The sequence below is a fragment of the Rhea americana genome, unplaced genomic scaffold (assembly GCF_003343005.1).
Source record: "Rhea americana isolate MKP2758 unplaced genomic scaffold, rheAme1 scaffold_536, whole genome shotgun sequence".
NCBI classification, from domain to species: domain Eukaryota; kingdom Metazoa; phylum Chordata; class Aves; order Rheiformes; family Rheidae; genus Rhea; species Rhea americana.
The window spans coordinates 493-8,018 of NW_028186686.1; positions in this window are offsets into that span (position 1 = coordinate 493).

Sequence of the window (7,526 nt, forward strand, 5' to 3'; positions counted from 1 at the left end):
ACTGCATTAGGAAGAGCATTGTCAGCATGTCAAGGGAGGTGACCCTCCTCTACTCAGCCCTGGTGAGACCACATCTGCACTAATGTGTCCAGTTCTGGGCTCCCCAGGACAAGAGAGACATGGAACTACTGCAGCAAGTCCAACAAAGGATTACTAAAATGACTAAGGGATTGGAACATCTCTCATATGAGGAAAGGCTGAAAGAGCTGGGATTCTTCAGCCTGGAGAAGAGGAGAATGCTGGGGCATCCTATCAATGTGTATGTGAAGTAGATGGGGCCAGATTCTTTTCAGTGGAGCCCAATGACAGGATGAGGGGCAAAGGGCACAAAGTGAGACACAGGAAGTTCCATCTGAACATAAGGGAAAACTGCTTCACTGTGAGGGAAACAGAGCACTGGAATAGGTTGCCCAGAGAGTTTGTGGAGTTGCCATCCTTCGAGATATTCAAAAGCCATCTGGGCAATGTGCTCTAGGTGATGCTGCTTGAGCAGGGGTGTTGGATATGATGATCTCCGAAGTCCCTTCCAATTTCAATCATTCAGTGATCCTATGATCTTTTCAATAGAAAGGTACCATTTGAATCTCACCCCCTTTCTTCTTTTCAAGAATACTACGTGATTACTGCCTGGTGATTCCATTATGACATTTTGTTTCAAGGCACTACAGATGACAGGTGCAATGTTGGATGGATGAATTATTTTGAAATTTCAAATATTTTCTGTGCTCAGTTTCTTTAGGAACATAAGTTACCATGTTACTAAGTGCTGATGTTACTCTAGTCTCCATGTAGGAAAATTCCTGATGGCAAGCACTTTTAAACATAATGATATTTAGGACCAACTCTGTATCTCCAGTCACCAGGACCTGTCTCCAAGGGATGCTACTATGCAATAATTTATAGTGTGAATTTACAACACACTGCAGTGTACATTAAAATTGTCTTAGAAAGTGGAGTTACTTTAGAAAAAGATTGATCATGCAGGGAGTTACAGTGAAAGAGTTACTGCACTGTAACTCTTCACAGTCTTCTTAATTGCATATTAGCTTTGCCCTGTACATAAGATTTCAGTCTAACTGTTTAGGATATAGGCAAAGAATATTAATTTTCTTAATACTGTTGGTTTTTAGGCTTTAATTCCTTCCCCTTTCATGTGTTTTCCCTGACTTTATTTTTGATTTAGACAAAGTCTGAGCCTATATATGAATTTAGAGGAGTTTGCTCTCTAAATCTGCATCTCAGAAGAGTTCCTATGGGACACAAGCAAAGAACTTACGTACACAAAGTCTAAAAGCAGCCAAGGAGAGATTCATGGCTCACAGGCCGTGAATACAGCCAAACATCACTACCCATGGCATACTCAGATGAATCACTCACGTAAGCTTTAGATTGTATCTAAATGTCCTGGATGACAACTGCACTATTGTCCCACCACACATACACAGATTACTTTTTCTGGCTCTTCAACCTGATTCAAAACTATTGTATGGCCATTTTTTATCCTAAGCCATTTTTGTAAGCACCAGGCACTCATGATGGAAACTAATTCCAAAGGCAGTATCAATTCCAGACAAATCAGAGCAAGAGCTTGAGATTCACCCATGTGAGAAAATATAGAGAAAATACTACTTCACTTTACTGTTTAAATGAGGCATTATCTTGAGACTCTTCGAACAACTCTTCAGTAATCTTTCATTTGGATAATGAAGTCTTCTACATAGGCCTTAGAGGCATACTGATTATAAAGACTTTCAGAACAACTATGTGAATATCATAGCACATAGTAAAAGCTAATGAGCTAATTCCAATTTGTGTGTTGTTGCGCTACTGTCCAGCAATAATAAATGAACCCTCATAAGCTCTCCTTGTAAAACCTATATACATTTTTCCAAAGGTGAGAGAAATCTAAGTAGATATGTACAGATGACAAAAAAATATTATTTATCATTTCTTACAAGAAAATACACTTTTTACTTAAAACTTTGCTTATACATACTGGAAAAAGCTGGAAAACATAATGCAATAAATCCAGTGATCTGCAACCAAAAGCAAACATTGTTACATAAAAAAAGTGCATATCAAACAGACTCTACATATTTCAAAAAATTTACTTCTCCTTATATGTAAGGGACACTTACTCACAATGCTAACCAGAAATGTCTGTTAGTTCATAATTAATCACTTGTAGATGTTGTATACACACATCAGTTGTTGACTTTGAATGCTTAAAGTAGCACTATAAACAACAACAAACCTCAACATTTGAATTCATATCAAAACTTAAGTCTCTTCCTTGAAAAGAAAAATTGAAAATTTGAGTCAGATGCTGCTCACTCAGAAGCATATTTTAGAAGACTTTCACAGAATCCCAGAGCACTACAATATATATATTACCTAAAAACACTGAGAAATACCTCCCCCCTCCAGACTTGTATTTAAAATAATCAAGTTACTTTTATTTCTTCACTAGTAATGTTATTGGATTGAAAAAGAAATAATTTAATTGAAATATGTGTTATTGAGTGAAAAATGTGAAAACTAAAAAAAAAGTTATAAACACAGATTTAGATTGGGGTATTATATAGTCACCTATATAATACATAATTTTGACTAGTTAATAGCATAGCAGAATGGGGGCAAGGTAAAAGCTATTGCAAGGTAGTTTTCTATTCTCGAGCATCTAGTACCTACTTGGCAATATGAAACTCAAGCATGAAGGGAGATTTTTCAGGGGGTTTAAAAAGGTACCAGATATCTGCAGGTAGACTAGCACTTCACTTCTTTCACATTTCACTTCCAGTGCACTAACAAGCCACATGACAACTAGAGATTTGAAGAGATGGAAACATTTGGTGACTTTACTGAATAACACAAATTCCTCAGTAGTAAGCTCCCCTCGAGGGCTAAGATGCAATCATACCAACATTTCAAGTAAATTACTATTTCTGGATCCATGTTGTATTGGGTCAACAGTAACTCCTTTAGGACAAAATTCTCAGATACTGATCCACAACAGAATTACTTCATGCCATCCTCTCAGACACATTTGCTATTCTGTTTCTCTACAAACAGGATAATCAAGCTAATGCAAACTAGGGAACTATACAAAGAAAAATACGTATTTTAAAATCTATTCATATTTTAAGATCTACAGACTCCTCAGCTCTGAGGAGAGGATCTTATATGAATGCATCTTAGCAAAAGTCTACAAAAAGAAATCCTATCTTCCCCTCAGATATCCATCTTGGAATCCAGACTGTTCCAGAGATGTCTCCAGGGAAAGAAAAAAAAAAGAGAGAGAGAGAGAGGGAGAGAGACGACAATCTGCAGTGTTCAGTGTTCAGGGCAAAGAAATGAAAGATCCTTATCCTAAGCAGGATGCTATGAACAGAGAACTTGAGATTATTTTCAGAGAGATTATTTTCCAACACTGTAACAGCAGAATTGCACTTCTCCATTGCTATTTCAGTATAATGGATAAGTCTTCATCTCAATATTATTTTGAAATAAAAAGTGATTTTATTCTGGAATAATTATCTCAGTTCAATTTTATTTTAGAATGTTTCCATATATTAATTGTTCTGAAATTGACTCTCTGCAGAGTAATTATTCTACTATATATACATTGGTGAATGCTTTTTGGTAGATTCATACCACTTTTTAATGAAACTGCATCTCTTTCTTTTCCTAACAAATTTAAGCTAAATTACTAGGTAAATACGCACCTAGAAGACCATATGGTTGCTACGCTTCAGTAACTTTCAATATTTGCATCTGTAGCAGATTTAGAGTGTCTAATCCCTTTGACTAGGCCCTCTCCTTATGCAGGAAACAGCTTAATACATGCACTTAGTTTTGGAGGAATTCTGAATTCTGTTCTTCAGGAAGTTTGTTCTTAAATTTCCTTTAAGCTAGATAAGATCAGATGTTGTCTGGCCCCCATGACTACTACTTCTTGTAGAAAGATGGTATTTCAAATGATATTACAGTTGTCAAAATTACAAAATTCCTTGCTATGAATACCTTTTGTCTATAGAAATTACGTATTACTTTAAGGTACAGAAGATCTTGGATAGACCAAGCCTCTTTCTGTTTACTTTTTGTAAGTATCTCTAGGTCTTATCTTTCTTTCTAGGATCTAGAAACAAGTGTAGCACTCAATAACATTAAGAAAGGGCTGGTGTTCCTGGAGTAGGTTTGCTGATATGGTTGAAGATGGGCTCATTCTTTAAGGGTGCAAAGAAATTTGTAAACACTTCTCTAAAGCAGTCTAATGGATCAGTTCTACTCCCCAAGATCTAAGAGTCCAAGGTCAACATCAGCAAGCATTTTAAGACATAAAGCCTTTGTTCTCCTCAAACTTTGGTAGATTCAAGAAAACTGAATTAATTCTTTTAATGATGAGAAACTCTTTCAGTGGATGGAAATGAGAACATATAACTGCAGAGTTAAAAACAGCCTCATTTCCCCAGAAGGACAGGTTACCAGCACCCTAACTTCTGCTTGTCTTCACTGGTAACTACTTTCAAAATAAATGCTTCTTTTGAGGAACAAGCAGCCCTCTTCCACAATTTCAACAAGTATTTTTCCAACAAAAATAACATGTAGTATTGGAATTTGATAACTTTTTGTCCCCACAGTCCTACCAGAGGTGGGAAGTTGCAGATGGATGATGAAAATTTCAGTAAATTATTGGTGAAGGTAAAGGAAGAAAAGAAAAAACAAAATAAATCTAATTGCACCAGGTGCTGTCACTTTCAGATTTGTCATAAAAATGCTACATTAAGTTGTTAATAAGATTAGGAAAACAGTAACTATTTATCCATACTTGCCTAGTTTCATGTTTCTTGTCTATACAAAACAGACGAATACAGAAAGCATTTGAAACACCTCGGTACACTGGACGAAAAGCATCTTTTTCTTCAGTCTCAAAGACAGGTGYTGCTGAGAATTTAAAATCTTTGCCTCTGAGGTCATCTAATGCCAGTTCAGTATGGGAAACAGTATTCACTCCACCCTTCTGTAATAATAAGTGATATTTCAGATGACTTTTTCATTTTTTAATGGCAAGGTCTTGCATCATTCCTATCTTACAGCATTCCAAGTAGACACACAGGGGCATGCTTTTCACTTGTCACATCTTGACAAACACACAAGGTTAAGGAGGTACTTTTAATGTGAAATCTACCTGCTTATGAAGCAGTAGGAATATGGCTTTATGTATCTACAAACTCATAATTTTCACTAAAATCCCTTTGTGAGACAACAGATATTTATCTTTCAGAAACGCTTTGCAATATAAAAATGTTGTTTCCAGATGCGTATTGAAACTATCAAAGCACGTTACATTAAAGAAAATGGAACTAATGCAGAGAATACTGTGGAAATGGAACTGAATAACTATCGGAAGAAAACCAGAGCTGTTTGATACAGTATTAAAAGAGAGACTACAAGACAGATATAACCGTTTAATATTTCTTGGGATAAATTCTCCGCAGATTAATATTGCACCCAAGATAAATTAATTGAGTGGTGTTGTCATTACATAATATAATATTTTATGAATACATAGATCATAGTACTAACAGAAGTTTTAATCTCCTATGTACTAATATTTTTACTTATAAAGTCTGCTGCTTCAGAAGAGGAGCTCAGACATAATCCTCCTTTCATACCTATGCAAACGATATCCGATTTGATGTTACAATTTAAATTACGGTATGAGCCCTTTTCACATCAGATGCTATACAAATACAGGACAAAATAATAGCCCTGTTTTGACAACGCTGTCTGTCAGATTTACTAGGGCAACTTCCATGGCCTAGCTCTGAAATAATAACTTCATCCAAAACATTACATACCTCATTTAAAAACAAATAAACAAAGCAAGCAAGTAATCCATTGCCTTTAAATTGATTCATCTACATAAAAATATTGAATGCTAGTATTTTATAGTGTCTTTTGTTTTAAAGCATGAAAATAAATTTCACAGTATGTTCCAAAACCAAACAATCAGTAGTTCATGTTTTCTTCCAGATCTATTGTGAATAAATGTAACATCCCCTTACACAAAAACCCAAGTAAACAGGATATAGTGGGAAATCATACAGCTGTTTTAAAAGAAAGAGGAGAGAAAATTACAGAATCTACCATTATCTGGTTGTGGCAAAATGCCATACAGCCCTTCTGCCAAAGCTTCTGGCAGCTAGAAACCACATAAACCTGGGTTCTGTACAAAGGCGTTTCTTCCACCTGATTACTGTGAACCATTTAGAGCCCAACTCTCAGTTTGCAGAGGAAAGCAGAGTTATTCATTCTCAACATTTAGTTTCAAAATATGGCCTGAGTACTGCACGGGATTGCTTTAAATTTCCTAAGTTCTTTTATCCTTCCCTTTTTTCAGCAGTTAGGCTATACTTTTGCAAGGCTTTCAACTTCTTCCACTGAGGTCTAGAACAAGACCTTCAGAAATTTACTTTTTTCTTGGAAAATGAAATTTGGTTTTAACAATACGACCACAAGGTTTGTGACTTTAAGAAATACTTCAAATATCAGAACAGTTGCCTCTGAAGCACTAGTCTGAATGTTTCCTTTTGCAGACTGCAAAGAAACTGAATCTGAAGCTTGAGCTGATCCCTAGTTTTCGTATCAAGCTGTACAGACTGCAAGCAATAAGACAAGTTGACATTCACAAACCAGCAAATAAGCTGTTTTTCTGGACTATCCTGAAATTGTTCTTAATGTTGGAAGTTCTGACACACAAAACTGCAATATAGGAGATTCTGAGTTTTTATTCAGGTTGCTACTGAGTCATTGCTCGGTCCCAAATAAGAACCCCCAAATTTGCTAGTTAAATCTGTATTTCAAATAACTTCAAATTCACCTCACATCCCTCTGTCCCTGTGGCCCCAGCAGGTGAGTGACACTGGGCTGTCAGGCTGCCTGCCACTTTCTTCCTATTCCCTGGCCCGCTCTCTGGCCCCCTCTCTCAAGGGCAACATGTACCTAGCCTCTCTCTCTGGTTCATCGCATACATCTGTCAAACTAGGTCAAGACTGTGATAACATCTAGTTTGCTGGAGCTTGTCTAGCCAACATTTTTATAAAAGTATTAAAACATTTTAAAGCTAAGGGATATTCTTCATGAAATACTGCAACGGGCACATCTGATGGGCTCAATTTTTCTTCCTTTGAAATCAGTGATAAGACTTGAACTGTTTTTGAATATTCCATCTGTGGAAAACTGTAAAAGCTTAATAGCCTTGCAGTTGATTAAAAAAAAGTGCTTAAAATCAACTTCTTTGTCTGAAAATGCAACATAATGTTAGGCTAATGACAGTAAAAACACATCTAAAAGCACTTCAGTGTGATGGCCTTGAGTTCTTTGTAACATATTCCTTTGGCAGGATTCCAGAGAGTGATGTAGCTCCTGATTCCTTGGACTAGAATGTGGAAATCCTTACTCCATCCTCTTATCATTTGATTTGCCAATCTTAATCTGTAAAACCTGTCCCTATGCTATACATT